The sequence below is a fragment of the Coturnix japonica genome, chromosome 9 (assembly GCF_001577835.2).
Source record: "Coturnix japonica isolate 7356 chromosome 9, Coturnix japonica 2.1, whole genome shotgun sequence".
NCBI lineage: Eukaryota > Metazoa > Chordata > Aves > Galliformes > Phasianidae > Coturnix > Coturnix japonica.
Window position 1 is genome coordinate 12,347,421 of NC_029524.1, and position 19,440 is coordinate 12,366,860.

At 43.6% G+C, this 19,440-nt stretch overlaps 1 long non-coding RNA gene across 3 annotated transcripts in view; it reads right to left on the reverse strand.

Moving 5' to 3' along the window:
• Nucleotides 1–18,754, reverse strand: part of LOC107318109 — a 39,658-nt gene extending 20,904 nt beyond the window's left edge. For 2 of the 3 annotated variants that reach the window (XR_004308419.1, XR_004308418.1), the window contains exons 1-4: nt 16,878–18,754; nt 14,200–14,402; nt 3,701–6,233; nt 1,168–1,302 (exon numbers count right to left, since the gene is read on the reverse strand). This is a non-coding gene — a long non-coding RNA (uncharacterized LOC107318109). The remainder of the gene's footprint in view (nt 1–1,167; nt 1,303–3,700; nt 6,234–14,199; nt 14,403–16,877) is intronic. The other variant, XR_004308420.1, reaches the window with a different exon arrangement.
• Between the last annotated feature and the right edge of the window lie 686 nt (nt 18,755–19,440).

Below are 19,440 nucleotides of genomic sequence, written 5' to 3' on the forward strand. Positions count from 1 at the left end.
ATCCTGCCCCAAGCAAAAGCCAAGTTTGATTAAGGCTGATTACTCTGAGATCCTTCCTGCAAGGACCTTGCAAGGAGGGAGTTACTGGCCACCCGGCATGAGCCCAGCAGCAAGAACATGAAGGCTTGCAGGAGTTTAGCCAAGTATCCCAGAGATACAATGCAGAAGTGCAGAGCCCATCAGAACAGATGTTCCTTCTGGACAGAAATGCAGTGGAAAGCAACGCTTCTCCTGATGCCCTACAACCCAGCACGCACAAGTCACCACAAATGGACACAGCAGAGCCTTCCAGATTTCTGTTCCAACTTGGCGCTGGCTTGGACTTTGGAACAGAGAAACTTTGGCCTTTTCCAAAATGATTCGCTTGACACAAGGCTCAAATATTTGGCTGAGCAGAGCAGGGATCCACCCTCATTCTCCTTCAGGCACCCTCTGTGGGACCTTATGTGGATGTCCTCACTACTCCTTCCTTCAGCTCCCTGTTGAGGACAACATCTCTTTCTCATCTCAGCTGAGAGCTGTAACATAAATCACTTAAATGGTGATGGCCTCATTTCACCCCAGACATTTCTCTCCCCCACCAGTGATGGGAACGGGGTCCCACATTAGCAAAGAAGCCCAAGAAATGGCAGCAAAACTTTACATCTTTTTCTCATATACAAAAAACATCTCAGTCTTACCTGCTGTATTTCTTCTCTCTGTGATGGAAACCCACTCTGCCTCAGCCAGCAAACAACTAAGGCCACAACTGTTAAGAAAACTCCTAAAGTCTCCCTGGCCACATTTTCTCTACCACCATCTGTTTTGCAAATACAAAAAGCTAAAATAAACACCCCCTATCCCCCGGTAGCAAAATTCTATGCATCTCAGAAAACTACATGCATCCCCCTGCCAAAGTAAACAATCTCACAGACAGTTTACATCAAAAAAGTGCACTAATTTCATTGTAAGTAAAGGAACAACAAATTGCTTCAAAGCTTGCCACAGTACACTCTATGGAAACTTCCCACAGCTAAGACAACCAGGGTTGTTCAGCACATACTCCTCCTTCCAGAACAGCTAAGGAAGTGCTAACCAAGTCTTCCAGTACACTGGCACATGGATTACATGCCAGCATCCAGCTATTTCTGCAGATGGCGCAGATGGTTCAATGATCATCCAGCTTACCTAGGGAGAAGTCAGGGCATGGTCCTCTGGGCTCTGGCTGTGAGGAATGATGGATATGGGCTGGGTAAGAGCTGTGCCAGGTGCAAGATTTCTCTGCAACACACTGTCTGGTTTGTAGCAATAGAATGTGATGATCTATTAAAAAGAAAAAAAGAAACAAAACATGCATTTTTCACCTGGTCTTGCCCTTTTTCCCGGGTTCCTGAAGCTCAGAATTGTAGGATATAAGCAAATGTGCAACAACTCAATCAACAACTAATCCTCAGCCAGTAGAGAAAACTAATCCTGGTAGAAGATAAAAAAAGCCAAGGGAAGGGTAAGACGAGGTTCCCATTTCTACATGAGATTGGGAGCAGGCCTGGCTTTGCCTCTGATGATTCCAGAGCTGGGGACCACCTCCTCTGAGAAGAGTTTTCGAGCCATAGCTCCAGCTGGAAACTTAGATATGGCAGGATACAGGCTGAGGATGACTCTGCTTAGACTCTGCTGCTCCAGAAATCCCACCAGCTCTCAAACCACCCAAAGCTGGGTTTCGAGGGCTCAGCATTTCAGACCTGTTCTTTCAGCATGTCAGCCACCAAATCCAGCTCCTTATAAGCACATGCTTTCATGTGTCTGAAGTGCATATAGGTGAAAACCCAACACTGAAGGAAGAATACTCAAGTTGATTTTTCCACCAGTTGAGAAACAGATACACAGTTAAATCTGTGCAATTTTCCTAAAGCAGCGGCTCTGTGCAGCCCCTGCCAGCTGTGGGACTCATGCAGGTCATTCATTAGCTGGCTCAGGTAGCAGCTTCTTTCAAATCCTCCATGCTCATGGCATGTTTCAATTACTGGGATCCATAAAAAGAGGTTTTTTCGATCTGGACTATAAAAAGCTGCTATCTAAAGGCATGTCCCAGAGGTTTAGCTCACCTATGTCACCATGGGCAGGAGAACAAAAGGAGCCTCCCATGGAGCAGAACCGGGGCTGCTCAGTGGCTTCCCCCACAGATCAGTACGGTGCTTTTCAAATGCTGCTATGGGGGAAAAAAAAGAAAAAAACAAACTTCCTATAATCACCTCAAAGTGCATTGATTTGGAATGAAAATGGAGTGGAGAGATTAATCTCACATGCCCCAGCTCCTGCAGAAACCCATGTAAACCTGCACGGCACCCAAGGGTTAGGGCAGACTTGGGAAATAGGCTGAACCCCAGGGGCCTTGCTAAGCATCACTGACAACTCTCCCTGGTACCAGTTACAGTAAAGGAATTGGGGAAGATGACACATTAAAGAAAGGTAATAGAAAAAAATAATAATCTTTCCCCTCTCATTACACGCTTCTGGAGGTGGCATACTGCAGAGAGCAACTAAATTAAGCAGACTCATTCCAATGTTTTATATGTATTGGTTACTTGACAGTATCCCATTAAATCAGTAGCTTTACAGAAGGGACACAGCTGAAGTGCATAGATCTTGAGTTTTGATATCACTTATACTGGCATAAATCAAAACCAAGTCCATGGATAAGAAAATAATTAGAGTGGATATAGTAAGTACAAAAAAAGAAACCCAGTGAATCTCAAATAAGCTTATAGATTTAATGCTTTCTGCTGATGGGGTGTGGGAGGGTAGGGCTGAGGGAAGACATTGCTTGTTTTCTTAATCCAAAGAGATTCTATGCATACAGAAAAAAGCATTAAGTAGAGAAAGCTAAATCTAGATCCCATTGCAATCTGAAGAAGTTTGCCTGTCAATTTCTATGGCTTGAAGCACTTGCTTCTGAAAGCAGAGTTCAAATGAATATTGCCCAGGTGGCACTGCACACCCCTCACTTTGCTAATCGTCATGCTGGAGCAGCCAACGAATTGGCAAAACTGGTTCGGAGGGCAGTCAGGGGAGGGATGGAAGCAGCACACGGTTGCCTTGGAGTTATCCAGGGTTATCTACACATCATGCTGTACGCTCCCTGCTTCTCATAATTAGAGTGTCTAGACAGGAGATGATGCTGGTGAAGCAGCAAGTAAAAAGGTTTTGCAGAGTTTTTCAGAGGAGCCCAGCTAAAGTGGTGATTATAACAGAATGACAGACACAAGACTTGCAGAGCCCAGCTGAGATTAGAGCCAATTTCGACCTGAGTAAAGGTCCTTTCATAACTCATTGCATCCCAAAAAAATCTGCTGAATCAGAGCCCTAATGGCTAAAGCACTCAGGAGGGCTCAGAGCTTTTGAACCAGCCTCAGACTGGAGGTTTCTGCAAAAGTAATTGCAGCTGTGTCTCAGCTCCATCCAGATGCTGGCATTTAGCAGCCTCAACTTGTGTAAACCAGCTTCACTCCACTGAAGTCAACAACAATTGACACCAGCTGAGAATCTGGCTCTCAGGGCGGATAAATATAGTCTAAAGAAAGAGAACTTACAGAAGGATTGCCCAATTCCTCATGTCCATTTCCCCCCCTGGGGTAGGTCTGAATAAGATGATTTTCTTCTTTTTAATTTAGCTATGGTTATTTTTAACAACAGCCTTATGAGCTCACATTTATTACAGCACCTTCCATCCTTCAGGAGCCGGGCTGCCTTTCAGGCTTCACCAGGAATCACGGAGAGACACAGACTCAATGCTCTGCATGGCACCGGGAAGGAGCCGCCTCTGGATGCAATGCTCAGCACACACAGAAACCTGTCCACAAGCACAACAAATCACTGAGAGCACCAAAACAACTCAGCTTCAGCATTGCAAGAGGACGCCCCAATCATTTGCACAAGGAAGCAATCCAAGCAGCAGTTCCGTAACTTTGCTTGAGCCGGCCAGGAGATGGATATGATGTTTTCATAGCCATGCAGGGTGCTGTGATCATACCCTGTGGCTCCATATGCACACAGATCACCCTCCATACTGCTGGGGAAAGACAAATATTAGTGACCTTAGGGAAAGGAACAGAAGCCTGGTCACTCCTATCGTGACAAACCAGCTCTCCATTGGTGTTCCCTCATCTAACTAAAACATTCCTGCTGAAGATAATGGATATGGATCATTCATCTGCCCATCTTCACCAATAGTATTACCAAGTTGTAAAACCATATCCATACTGTTTACATAACCAAGCTGAGGAGTCACTGGTGCCAGTGGCAGGCAGACTGAAGGCAGAGGGAGCTTTAGAGGAGCTTCCAAAACCTGAAGGGTCTGATATCCCTGTTTGTGAAGAGGTGCCAACTCTTTTCAAATACGAGGGAGAAACTGGCAGATTAGAACAAGAAAATAAATGACCTCATGGTGTTAAATCTGAGTGGTTATGCTAGTGATGGTGACACCAAATTTTGTTAACAGTGGTATGGTCCACGTTATGGGGGCTCATACTAGGAAACCAGGACCAACAAGTGTGTTGCCATATGGGAACTGCTGGGAAACAGCATCTTCCAGATCCTCTCAAACCACCACAGAGCAATGGAAATGCAGCAAATAAAAGCTGCTGCCACCACCACCCAAAGCTCCATCAAAGGCATGAACTTTGGCCTTTTTCTTTCTTTCTTTTTTTAATAATAAACAAATAAACAACCCAAACAAAAAAAACCCCAGCTCCATTAATGAAATATAAAGCATAAGGCAAGGGGTGATGAAAACAAATAAAACTAAGGCTGTGAAATGCCTGGTATGTAAGATGTGTTGAAACTTGCTGCTGACAGCAGCTTGAGCAGACATTCATATGCAGCCATTCATAAGATGCACAGTAATTACCTTCTCCGGGAGGCTGTATTATGATGATTTCTTTATACAGAACACAATATCTCTAGCAACAGGATATAATTACAGCAAAGGATATGCCTCTTAACCTCCCTCCACCCCCCACAATTGGCTCAGAGAGAGAGAGCTGGGAGCCAGGGGCTCCATGGGGAGGGTGGAAAAAGTTTACCCTATGCTACCATGCTCGTTACCTGGAGCAGAGCACTCTTCTGATGGGAGACTGGTGGGATTGCTCTTACAGGAACCCAGCCTCTCTCTCTCTCTCTCTCTCTCTCTATGGGCTCAGGGTGGAAGCCCTCTCAACACAGAAGGACTTGGAGAGAGCTGGCAGCATCCACTGGGCCACCAGAGGAGTTCGGCACAGCCAACCTGCTCTGGGCTGACACCTCACTGGTAAATAAACAAACACCAAAAATAAACAGGCAAAGGAATGACTCAGAATGGGAACGCGCTGGCAACGATGTGCAGCGACAGGACTTCTCACCTCCAGTCTGCAGACCAAGACCTGGCCCCAGATACCCCGCTGCAGAGACCTAGCACAGCCTAGAGAAAGCACAAGGTTCACAGATAAGGACAGGCACCATGCCCAGCATGGGCTGCAGCATCTCTGGGGGATGGATGTCATCTCCTGGTGACTACCTGGCCCACCTGCAGCAGCTGAAATGCCCAAATGATCCTTCAAGCTCAGCTTCCGAGGACTGGCCATGCTGGTTTAGATCACACAGTTTTCCTCACTGTAGCAGTTCACCATCTTCCAGATGTTGCTGCACTCTCCTAAATGTCTGAATTTATGAGATATAAAGTACAAGGAAATAGCACCAAAACCCCATCTACCAAACCTCTAGACATGCTCCTTAGCTGTCAGTGACCAGGCTGCCACCCTACTCCCACTGCCTCTTGGAAAGAGGCACAGGAAAGCCTGTTGCTGCAACTGTTGGATTAACACATACAGCATTCAAATGACCATGGCAGTGATTTCACAGTACTCTGCCCTAGCGGTATCTCAGAATTAGAGTCGTAGAATCATTAAGAATGGAAGAGACCACTGAGATCATCTAGGCCAACCGTCAATCCAGTCAAATTGGAGGAAGCTGCAGGCAATGACAGAGGCCAAATAGCTGTACGCTCAGCCAAAGGACTCAACCCCTCTTGCTGCCAAAGTCCCCTCCTGGTACTCACTTCTCCAGACACATTCCTGGGATAATGAAGCAGCAAACACAGTCAGTGGTGGTCAGCATCAGTGGATCTGCTATGCCCAGAAGCAGCTCAGTATGGTGAAGCTCCATTTGCAGACCAGTGGGTAGGTAGGAGGATCAGCACAACATGCTCCTTCTTGTTTTTTCTGCCAGTCCAAGAAAGAAAAGTAGAGCATTAACTCCCAGCCCCATGCCTTTCTTTCTCTCACCAAAAATGCAGCACAGCATCTGACACAAGGTTCTGCTGGTTTTAGCCCCACTCCAATTATCTGAAAATCAAAACAGGAACTAAGCCTTCATTTGCCAAAAAAATCCAAAGTAGGAGCATCGAGTTGCTTCGACTGTCCATGTCAGATGTTGAAAATGAAGAGTCAAGGAGGTTTTCAGAACCCTTTGTCAAGATCTAGATGGGCCAAGGTAAAGGACATTTTATTTTAGATGAGAGATTAGAAAGCTTCTTTCTTTAATATAAGTTAACAGAAATTGGACATTAACCAGCATTTTCCTCATTATAGCCTGAAAACTGCATTACAAGCGAGAGTCAGCTCAAGTTTAGAAGCTGTGATATCAGGAGGGGAACTTCCCTTTCCCTTTACAAAAACTGAATTTTGCATCCACCGGATGGCAGTGTAGGGAGAGCAATCACATTAGTCATAGCGTTATTTTCCTCTCAAAAGTGATTGCAGACAGAGCATTTTATTGCTTATTAAGATCTCTCGGCATTACAACCAGGGAAAGAAATCTAGGTCTCATTAATAAACTATCTTCTTAGAATCTCTATAAAAAAGACAGACCCTGATTAGCCAGCACCGTTCCATACGTGATTTGGTTTGTCTGACAACATAAAGATTCATGGGAAGGCAGCGTGCTTTAAATATTCCACTCCTTAGAATAAAAACAACCCCCCTTAGATAGAAATACAAACAGTAAAAAGGCAACGTTTCCAATACAACAGAGATCTGGCCATGCATCAGATGGTCAGTGCTGACTGCACACACAAAGTTCAGCACAGAGTTCAGACTCTGCAGGACTCTGAGTTATTTTAAGAAATGGCAACATTTTCTTCAGCTTCTGTTGTCAAACATTTTGATGAGCAAGAAATGAAAATCTATTCTATTCAGAGACAGGGCAGTCATTATTTATCTAAGTTCGAAAGCAAGTTTCCTTCCCTGTATAGCATAAAGCTCAAATTAATAAAGCTGAATACTAAACTCCGGGTAAGTAATATTACCGAAATCCATCGTGTCAACAAGCCGATTGCCCAAGGGTAATAAGCAGTAGAATGTCTGCAGAAAACAAAACACTTTAAGAAGCGAAGCCAACAGCGATCATGTTGCCACTAGAGGGCAATAGCAAACTAGCGACCAAAAACTCGAGTTGAAGAGAGAAACGGATTGTAAGGGAGTAGTAAATGCAGTCCAGTTGTGTTCAGTGGGGCAGCAGCCCTGGCTGCTGGGAGCTCCTGACCCAGAGAGATCTGCAGCTCTCCCAGGAGCAGCCCGGATCCCTTCCTGCACAACCCCATTGCAGCAGACAGGTAGCTCTCACCATCGGCTTTGGGTTTTGGTCCATCTGGGTTAGTCAGCGGAAAATATACACTGCTGGTTTGCAGCCAGTGAACAGCCACAAGTAAAAGAAGTACTTTTGATGGCATGTGTTGAAGCATCATGGAATAGAAGGTGGTCAGAAGCTGTTCTGAACAGATGATTGATCCAACATAACACATCATTCGATTCCAGCTGATGCAAGAGCAAGAAAGGAGGAGACACTTCAGCTGCCTGATCCACTTGGCTTACTAAAGTAAAGGTTCAGAGGGTATTAGATCTAGATCTATTAACAAGTCTCAGTAGGGGACAGAGAGATGCTAAAAGGCTCCAAAAACCTAACAAACAAAAACATAACTAGATCCAGAAGCTCAAAGTAAGAGCTGGATACAATCAAACTGGAAGTAATATGAGTATTTAAAAATTAAAACTTGCAATAATGCCAGTAGTTAATCACTTGAACAAATGATGTAGGAGAGAGTTTTATTTTCCACCCCTACAGCACTTAAAACAAAATTTGCTGTCTTCCTAAAATATGTGCTGCAGCTTAACAGTGAATTATTAGCCTTGATGCAGACATTATGGGTTCAGGTCTCATCTGAATGAAACAGAGGGTGAGACTAGATTAACAAAATTGTCTTTTCTTTTAATTACAGCCTACAAATATCAAGGTTCTCCTTGCAGGTAATTGTCTTTCAGTGGTGAAGGCTGCCTTCCAACTTTGCAAACTCCTTTCACAAGCTGTGCCAGTGCAGGAAAGATTGCAGCCCCATGGACTTCACCACACAAGGAACAGCAACAGCCTCTACCCTATTAGTACAGCTCCTACTGCCCAGTCATTACCCATCTATTCAAAGAAAGAACATGAGTCTACAGAAATCATTCTCCAAGCCAAACTGACCATAGCCAACAGCTGGGTCATGCTGTGTTCCAGCTGAGATACCAGTTCTTGGGCTATAGCATGAGATGGGAAGAGGCTGGGGCAGGAACTGGTAGGATAGTATGATGGAGGTCTGTGTGAGTTTCAAAGTTTTGATTTTCCAAAGACATTAGTCACACTGAGGTCACGTAGCAAATAAAGTAATGTCTGTAGCATCTCTTTGGGTACTCTTTGCCCCCAGACCTGGGCCACAGGGAGACCTTTCTTGAAGAAAAATGAATTTATAGCAGATACAGCTCCTTGGGAGTTGCATAGACAGAGACAGACCTGTGACTCAAGCATCCAAAAGTATCACGCCACAGAAACACCCCCAGCCTCAGCCCAACCCTTGTGTGCTGTAGGACAGACAACACCAACATAAACAAAAGCTCAGCCTTTCCCACCAGAGGCACAAAGCAGTGCTGTTCCAGCTGTAAACCGTTTCCAACCTAACCAAATGTCAGTGCTTTACAAGACCAGAGAGTTATAAAACAGACAGTATGTGATGACAGCACGCTGGCCTTCGCAATAACTCAGAGACACTTCACTGCTGGAGCAGCACAGGGGTGGTGCAGGAAGAAGGCAGGTAAAGAGCATGCAGAACACACAGCACTTGGGGCTTGCCGTTCCTCTGCTGCTCAAGGGCTCGCAGATGTTTCCAAGTGTTTTATCAAGGCTGAAAGGTGCTGTCAGTGACAGAGAGGGAGCTCACTGCAAGACAGCACAGATGCAGCATCCTGCACCATGCAGGGAATGACAGCCACATGTGCAATAGTCAGAGTGCTGGCCCAGGTGACATCTGCCAGGTCTCCAAAAGCTGCCTGCCTGCTGCAATGAGGGGAACTCAGCATATTGGGTGGATGGCTCCGTTTTCTGGTTCAGGAAAACAAACAACAATGGCAAAAACAACAAAACAACAAACCAAGCCACAAATTAAAACAAGAAGGCTTGCTGTGAGAAGAAAGGTGTTAGAATGTGTTTTGACATTGTACTCTTTTGCAGGACAGGAATAGACCCTAGTATAACCTTTTCCCCAGTTATGCGCCCCCATGACTCATCTGCAGCAAGTCTGCTCTCCTTCCTCCCGCTAACTCCCACCCTATGGAAGGCCTTGGTGACTGTCACTCCTGCTTTCCTCCAGCTTGAACTCACATGACTGCTTACATACGACTTCCCCAATGTCTGCACCCTGCCCTGATAAGAAACCACATCAGAGGGGGACTCCTGTTTAGCAGTTAAAACTCATCTCCTACAACCAGCCTGCAACGCCTTTCTTCTTTGCATGTCCACAAATCAGCACAACTACAAATCAACAAGCTGATCTGCTTCCCTAGGCAGGTCATCTCCAAAGTAGAAGGGTTTCAATAACCGTGGCTTTCCACCTTTCCCAGGACCAACAGCAGTGCGCCTTTACGTATGCTTACACAAAGCAACCATCACGATCTGAAAAGTAGATGCTGGAACCAAGGCCATGCTCCTGTGCTCTCCTACTCAATTCACAGAATGGGAGAGAGGAGGTTATGGGTCAGCAAGTCTGATACAGGCAGCTGTCAGACTGACACAGCGCTGGTGCATGTCGGAAAGGGAAAGCATCTAGGTGGGAGTGCACAGCTGAATTAAGGGTCGAAGGGTTAAGAGAAGGGAGGCCATTATTCATCACTACCACTGTGTTCCAGGCATAAGAAACATTTGGAGCTAATTAGAGGGAGAGCAGAACAATGCACCAGAGAAAGCAACAATGCCCTGGTTCAACCCAGCAGATGAGCTCCGTGCTCAGAGCAAATTGGTCTAAAATGAGTATTGCTCCATCTCAAAACCAGGAAGGTGTGACCTACTTCTCTGACCCTGGCATCAGCTGGCAGGAAGAGAATTGACAGAATGATTCTTCATGCCTGCCGTGTGGAGATTGAGAATATTCAGTTCCATTTCAGAAATAAAAGACAGCAGCTTTTCCAGCTGATTTGGAGTAAGTAGTAACACAGATCTAAATGAATTAACTAAGCTGGCTTATATTGCAAAGACCTCCAACAACCAAACAGACTTGGTATAATTAGCCACAACAGCACCCAGGTGACACAGGAACCTTACTAATAGCCTTAAAATTTTCAAATGTAAAGTACATTCAGCTTTTAAATCATTTCCTGGGCTTTTTCGTGAGACTTTTGCTCCTCAACAGTGACAACTGAAATTACTGCACCTGAATGCTATGCTGCATGCCAGATCCGGGAAGCACTTGGGGCCTTCTCAGAAACACTCCCAGAGATTTGTAAATAATTAGCTGCAGTTCTGGAAGTTATTTTCCAAAGCCACTTAGAATTTGCGGTGTCAAATTAGTCTTGATTTTATTGTGAGTTGTTTGGGTGTCATCTTTTGGTGAAGCCACTCTCAGGCACTCATTCTGTTGATCATAGGATTCATGCTCTGAAGAAGGCATGATTACTTCAAGTCTTGATGTCTGGAGAAGGAGGGAAAAATGCTGTGGGCTGCAAGCAGGTATTTTTTGGCAGCCTGATTCACAAGTCTTTGTCATCATAGAAATCTTGAACGCTCTTGTTTCCCAGAGTGTCCCAGTGAAAGCTGCCTAAGCACTCTTTATGTTGGGTTGCCACTCAGTAAGCAGCTTAAAAACCTTCCATCTACAGACAAAAATTAAAGAACCGACATGACAAACACCAGCTACTCTTTATAATGAATACCCACCAAACATTTTCAAGCCTTACTTAAATTCCTGCTCTAGCTGAACTGGCTTGAAAGCCACTTGACACACCTTCACACTGCACAACAAAGCACAGAACCTGGAGGACAGGCTGTCCAAAGGAAGTGAAAATTGTCACATCAACCAACCCGACATCCTCAGCAACTCAGCTGTGCTTCACAAAAGGAAGAGCAGGTCACATCGCATTTGTCCTTCTTTGCTAGACAAGCTATTTAAAAAATAAATCAAATGTGCATGATTGTCAAGACAGACAAGTGTTATCTCAAGTACTGCCACCAAAAGGAGGTGTTACCTCCAGCAGTACAGAAGAAGGTAGACGTGCCTGACAGCATCAGAGGATCACAGCACCATTGCCTTCTATAAGAGACCTACGTTTACTATCACTTCCAGTTGGCACTTAGCCAGCCATGAGGCAAAGCAGCCTGCAGTATTTGCCGTGTAATTACACTGCCATGGCAGTATGCACCCAGCCATTACAAGATAATTTCACTGTAGTTACCATTATGCTACAGGCTTCAGTGTATGGATCATAGCCCCAGGGATGCCACTCGCCAGACCAAACACCACTGTGATATTGCAGAATTGGCTGCCTAATTAACTCCATCCCTAAAAAAAAATTAACACGCACACACAAAGGAGAGGAAGAAGCAGGGGGCAAAATATCAATAGTGGGGATGAAATTACAAGCAAGAAAACAGCAATCTGGTCTTTGTGTTCAGGGAAATATGCATACATGGATTCCCACTTCAGCTAGAAAATCCCCACATCACAGAGCCTATCCAATACAATGGCACAGATCCTGGGCAGCTGCATCATTGATGAAATGCCTGTGTTGAGGAAACTGTATCCTAAAAGAAAGTGCAATAAGTCCAGTGGTAGACCATCAAGAGATCCAACCAGTTGATGCTGAAATCCAGGTATATCTCCTATGCTGTCCACAATTGGATAATAGCAATGTTTTTGAGTGCAGATACCCGTGTGTGCCAACACCAGCCTAAAAATGGTTTAAGATAAAATCTTCACCTCCTCTTTGTTTGGTCTGTTCCAAATGTAAGCTCTTTGGAGAAGGGACTGACTGAGGCTTGGAGTGCATTTGAATAACATCCAGCATCAGCTTTGGTCTGTTGTAGCAAAAATGCAAAAAAAGAGAGTCTTGGCACTTTCAACTAGAGATTTAGCACCAAAAAGGCTTTTCTGTGGCACCTGGGATGAAAGCTTTCTGACCATACAGTACTACCTATCTGCTGGGTTGGGAGATTTTTATACTGCTTCTAGCAAGACTGGTCTTTACAAGTGAGAAAGTCGTTTACTCTGTCTTTACTCTGCTATCACCCACTCCACTAAGATCAACGGATGTTTCTTTTACGATGTACCACTTCATATAAAAGCAGAAAGTGATTTTTGGTTATGGACTCGGCCTGAGCTGCAACAAGGTGTGAAATGACTTCATTCCAAGTTCAAATCCAACTTTGGTGAAAAGTGAGAGGCATTGACTGCCACCACACTGCCAGGGAAACTGATGCTTCGCAGCAATTCTAAACTAAGCTTCCTCCTCCTTTCAAAAGTCTTTTCATGCACGTTGAATAGCAATAGCATGAAAGAACATATCAATGCCGGTTCTTTATCATCGGTGCTGGCTCCTCCAGCAGTTATCCATTCTTTTACTAGTATGAATGGTCACCTGCCTACATCAACCTTCAATAACTCAAGATCATGCAACAACTTCTTTTCTGCTCCTCTTTAGGATGACAAGTAGAAACATGCCAAACTTCTCAAAGTCTCAAGCAGAGCAGTACTTAAGACTTCAAAAAAGGCAAAAAAGGGTCCTCTCTCAGTAGATGACATTTTGTGAATGATGTCTCATGCTGATTTACAACTGTTTAGTACAAAATAGCTTTCAAAAGCACCTAAACCTGATCCTGCCACTATCTACTTCCACACTTTCCAAATGGCTCTGGAAGACCTCAGAAGTGTCAGGAACAGCAATAGATGTTATTCTTGTCTCTGCTAAATCTAGGGTGCCACCTGCAATGATCCTTAAGTACAGAACATTTACACTCCCAGACATGAGTGATGTGGCACCTATTAGATGGAGGAGTTGTCATTTGCCAACTGCTCAGGTTTTCCTAACTAGAAATAGATACTGCAGAGAAGAACACAGTTCCAGCAAAAAGAAGAGTTCTGGCATCAACCTTTATTGTTTCCTTTAAATAAATTGCTAGCAGAGACCTTTAAAGTGAAAATCAATAGTGATTCAAGTTCCCATCTCTCCTTGCCAGCTCAAAGCAAGTCACACATCCACTGACGTTGATGTGTCTGTCATTATTAACTTATCTAAACAAAGCAAATAGTAATAACTTCAAAAATGCATCCAGCACTTGTAATCAGCTGGTCTCTACATCCTTTTCAAACAGGACAGTATAATTATCTCCATTTTATGGGTGATTATCTGCCTTTTAATGGTGGAACAACTAAGGCACAGGAAAAGGAATTAACTTGCTCAGATGGCCAATGAAACACCAAGAAACAGAGCCAGGTTTCCTGAATCTCCATCAAATGCCCTCCAGATAACACTCTTGCTAATGTAATCAATTAGAAATGTTATGTATCACCCATCTTCAAAGACATTCACAGTGAACAGGCATCATGAGCATTAAACCACACTGTATATCTTGGTACCCCGTTTCATCACCTGCTTTGATCATTTTTGCTCTGCATCTCTAATTCACCTAATTAATACTTCCCATTCTAAGAGGAATGACATAATTGACTTACCTCGCAATCACTTCAGAAAGAACATTATTGGCAGTGGGTCTGCAGTCTAAGTGTATGCCTGCCTCTAGATGAGCCAGACCAAACACCAGAGAAGCAATGCTTGCACAAAGACCAACATAAAAGCCAGATGCTTGGGCACTTGTTCTGTGTTCACATACCTCAAACACACCACCACATTGCAGCTCTCGCAAGCTTGTCTCCTTTCTACCAGCCTGTCATATGTATCAGCACCGCAGCCAGACTGCAAACTCTTCATGACTTCCCACTCAACAGCAAATTGCTCTGTGACATCTCCTCTGAACTCCTCATGACACAGACCTTCCACAGTTTGGTCAAACACTTCTGGCCAAATGAGGGGACACTGCAGAAGAACAGTAAAATAAGTCTGATGATAAAAGATGACAGTTAAAGTATAACTAGCTCTGCTTCGATTCCAGATCATCGAACGCATAGATGGTGCCCTCATAGAGAGCCCTTACATTAGTTTGCTTCACATCCTGCACTTTGTAGTATCCAAGTCAAAATGATTCAGATAATTCATCTCCTACCCTCTACTTGGCTAAAAACATCTGTGTTCCAATATATCTTGTGCAGATGGTGAAAAGGCAGCCATAACATCCTCACTTAAAGTCCATCATAGAATTCATCACAAGGCAAGACATATCAGCACTGAACAAGCAGCGTCTTGCTCACTTAAAACATCTGTAACTATCAAAGCAGCCAAGATCTTCGAGACTACTTCAACAGAACCCAAGGTAGAAGCATGGGGAGCCCAATGAGTCGTTACAATCATCTCCCTCTGGCTTATATAAAATTATAACACATTTGATTGCATTCCTGGTAGCACACATTACTTAGCAGCTTTCCTAAAACTACCAGAAAGGGAACCAGGCTGATTCTGTAGGGAGCATTGACATCTAGAGTTGGAGAGAAAGACAGGGGTTGAGGGAAAATATGGAGAAACTTGGATGTCACAGCGTGAGAGCTGTGTGAAGGCCCCAGACCTCAGATGATGCTCTTCAAGAAGTGCCAAAGCCTTTTGTATATGTTCATTTTAAAGACCGTCTGCTATTGGCCTGAAAAGCCCACAAAGCTTCAGTGTGAGTGTTTTTTCACGTCAGTGTAAAACACAGAACAAGGAACATTTCCAATTGTTTCAACCTCCCGAACAGCTCTGATTTGATTGTATTGATCGTCTTTGCTCAGTGGAGATAAAGCTGCTTTCCACAGAGAAACGTAGAGCAAAAGGACTTGAAAGAAAAGGCTGTAATTAATAAAGCCGGATATTTTTTCCACTAGCAAGAAGCATTCAGTTTTGGAAGGTATTGTCAGTATTTGTAGCCCCCAAAGTACCTCTCTGATCCACTCTGCAACATTTGATTCAAAGCCAGTAAATAATGACTTTCTCACATAATCATAATAATTGGGCTTACATTCATGTTCTTTGTCTCACACAGACAGTGTGTTATCTGTCTGAGATCTCCAGACTGGTTTTGGGGAGCATGCAGTAACCCTAAAGTGGTAAGATCCAAACCTAAGCACTGGGATCTTGCCTAATGGAGCGCTGCTGCTTCCAGCACAGTGCAGGCCATGTCAAGGCAACAAAGAGCCCTTAATTGGGTAGCAGCAATCCCATGGGTTTAGCTTCATTCCTCTATACATCACATGTTCATAACTGTTAAATTCAGGGATAATTACTGCCCCTCTCTCTTTGTCCTTTGGGTACAATAGCTCACAGACAGCCACCGATGGCTGCTTACAAACTCCTCTGCTGTGGAGTATGGCTCTCCTGAGGTGCTGTTTCGGAATAGCAGTCTTGAAGACAGAACTGAAGACCACATTCACAACATGCCAGAGATTATTGGCATTTAATGCTATTTTTTTTTTTCCTCCCCAAAAGCTTCTCTCTGCCTATCCTTCAGATCACTATAGAAAGTGAGTACACAGCCTTTCAAGGCGCAAAGCTACTTCTGTCTCGGTGAAAGCAGCAGTTTAAAGGGCTCTGAAGTGAGCCCTTGCAGTACATTCCTGACACAATAAATGGCAGTGATCAGCCAAGCACCCCCTAAGAACACCCTTACATTTCCCTGCATCGAAGAACAGGTCACCAGGCACTACAGCATGTCACTGCAAGCTAATTTCAGTTCCAGCTAAGCACTAGGGAATAAACCACCCCCAGTATAACAAATTAGACAGCAACATACGTTAGGAATTTGCTGCAGCTTCAGCCCTCAGTGCCTAGTACAGCTTCAAGAGTAAACAAACAAGAACTGCAATTTGCACCTTTTACTCTGATTTTAAGTCAGGGTTAGCTTTGCCAGCCAACAAACGATACTTCCCTCCCTTTGTCTTCATGAAAGCTAGCCATAGACTAGAGGAATTGAGACAGGTTTTTTGTTGTTGTTGTTTGGGTTTTTGGGTGTTTTTTGTTTTTGAGTACTAAATGAGCCATCTGATTAGATAAATCCTTTTGCACGAGTTTTTTCTTCTCCACAAGGAACCAGGGATTTCACAGCATTTTTTTTTACACTGCTGGTCTTCCACCTTTACTCTTATATAGATTTAGCCCATATTCTCACAGGAGTTAAGGGGACAATGAGATTCACCTGCTGGTGAAAACCACAGTACAAATACCAGTGAATGGGATCAAATTCATTGGTGCTTCTTCCTGTTATCCTAAGTCATGAAGCTCTCAATCAGATTCGGGGTTGTTAAAGCAGAGAGCTTGTAATTTTCTCAGTCATATAAAAGCTCAATATTCCAAATGAGATTCCAGCTCCCAAACAACTCTGAGCACACATGAACTCATGAATAAACTGTTGCAGACTTTGCTTACCCTGATAATGAAGAACTTCCTCATGGTGTGCTGCTTTGCACAAGACTTGAACAGTGATTGCATTTGGAAGTCACAGGTGAGGACATGGGACTCCCACTTGAGAGAATCCAGAATTTTCTTATTATCATCTTCAGCATGTTTCTCTTCTAATTGCCCCATCTGGAACTCTTGGGTTGTTTTTACCATCTGACATTTCAACAGCCTAAAAAACAAGCAAAACAACCCTTTTAAACAACCAAAATGTTTGATCAGATCTTTTATATAAATGAAATGCTAGTGTATGCCAGGCATCTGAACTTGGTAAAAAATAAATGAGTACTTCAAACCCACTATTGTTCTCAAGGTCCCTGACCTTCAAAACACCATTCTATTCTATTTGTAAACAACTCTGACATGACAGAACATGTGAATACCACTTCACCCTTTGGTAGCAGCATCTATCCCAAGACCTCAAAGAGCTCTGTAAATATTAGCTAAGACTCATATGCCTCTAAAGAATTACTCTTCTACAAATATTAGCTAAATCTCATGCCACACTACTCAGCCCATAGGAGGTTAACACTATTCTCCAAGTTCAGAAAGATCCAGTGCTCTGGTTAAGGTTACTCAAGAGTTTTGTAAAAGACTTCAGCAATGGAAATATGAGCTTCTAAGACTTGCATATGTCTGTGCCTCTAGAAGCTAGTCCAGAGTATCAAGCAAGTCTGCATTTATCTTTTTGGCCACTCTAATATCAACCAGATCAAACTCGTACAAGAGAAAACAGCCAGGGACACTAAAAAAAAAATAGTCTGATTACTCACCTTTAAGTCTGATAGGCATTTGTGCATATCAAAAGGAACCAACAAAAATGAGGCCTCAACTTGCATTTAGCAGTGAACACAAAGTGACGCAGGGGTCAGAGCGTGAAACACCACACCATTATGGTGAGCAGTGATCAACGTTGAGATGAACTCACTCCAGGCAAAGAGCAGTTTAGTGCAGTCAGACCCGTTCCTAACCAGTGAAGGACAAACTTAAAGATAAGGCCATAACAACATCAACAGAGTAAACAGACTAAACTTCCTAGGATGACTCTTTGGAAGCAATTTATTTACAGGGCACTGAAAAAGTGCTTGGCTTCCAGTCCTGTCTCTCTTTTCTATCTTTTGTAAACAGCCATTTATTTAATGGGACTTTTCAATACCTCTTGTCAAAGAACATCACTCCAGGCTCTGTCCAAAACCACATTTTATGTTTATTTTCATTCCCTTTGTGCTATGTTTCTAACAGAGGGTAGGTACACCTTGCTCTAGGTAACCTGGACTTCCCACTTCTTTACTTCTGGGTTACCACAAGAAATTCATAAGCGTTACAAAGCTGAAAGCTCAAAGCCTGAGCACTGCAGAATGGAAATACAAAATAAATTATCCCAACATGCTCTTCTTGATGACAAACAGCAGCATACTTCCATTAAAAAAAAAAACAAAAAAAAAAACTAGATTAAAAAAGTATCTACCTTAAGGAGTGATGCTACTCTATACTAGCATAAAACCACACCCAGTTTAAGATTATATAATTGATGCCCAGTTTATTATTATAGATAAGGTGTTGGCTGTTGTGGGTTTATTTGCTTCATCCAGAATTTTCTCTTGTGTTTTATGCAACCTGCAATCCACATTGTTGCATTTAAGCAACGACAACAGCATGCAGCATGAGGTTAAAGTTCTTCAGGTGCCTGTTGTTGGACAGAAGAGGCTGATCCACATGGGTGTTGGCTCTTGGCCTTTCCACAACACATTGTTGACTCTAGGAGTGCACTGTGACAATTACACAACACTGATAATGAGCGTTATAGGACTGCAAAAGTGAAAAGAAAAGGTCAATGGACAACCTCATGACAGCCTACAGGTAGCATCTCTTTCCTCCAGGAGAGAAAAACTAATCTTTCATATTGTACACTTAAAGTTGCAGGTAAAAATGGAGAAAAATAAACAAGGGCTGAGGCAGCCAGCCAAACTCGGAAGGAAAACAAAATCTGCATCATGAACTTGGGGTGGAGTGGGCTGGTCCAAACAAAAAGCAAAGTGATGGATTGTTTCTCCCAGTGCCTGCATCTCAAGACCAGGTGCCGTCCTGGGTGTAAAACAGAACCCACAGCTTTTGGTACAAGGGTCACTGCCTGTTTTGGTGATCTGACTTACGATCAGCCTAGAACAGCCAGTCCCAGCCTTTGATACAGTGGTTCAGAGCGAGCAAGAAAAACAAAATGAGAAAAACCACTCAGAACAGAAGAGACCTGAAACTTGTTTTCCTTACTCTGTGACTCAAATCACTAGCAGGAAAAGAGTTCTTCAATCAATAGAAGTGATTTTTCAATCAGCAGAATGGACACATAAGGCCAAAAGGGTTGTAAAACCCTTCTGTTCTTAAGAAGAAGCCTGCAGGACTCTGCTTTGAAAGGCAGCCAGACTCCATCTTGTCAGCGGGCTGCAGGAGATGATGCTCTCAGATGGTTCCTCTACTCACTCCCCAGATATTTCAGCCTTTTCTCTTGGTTATTACCTACCCTTGCTCCCATCCC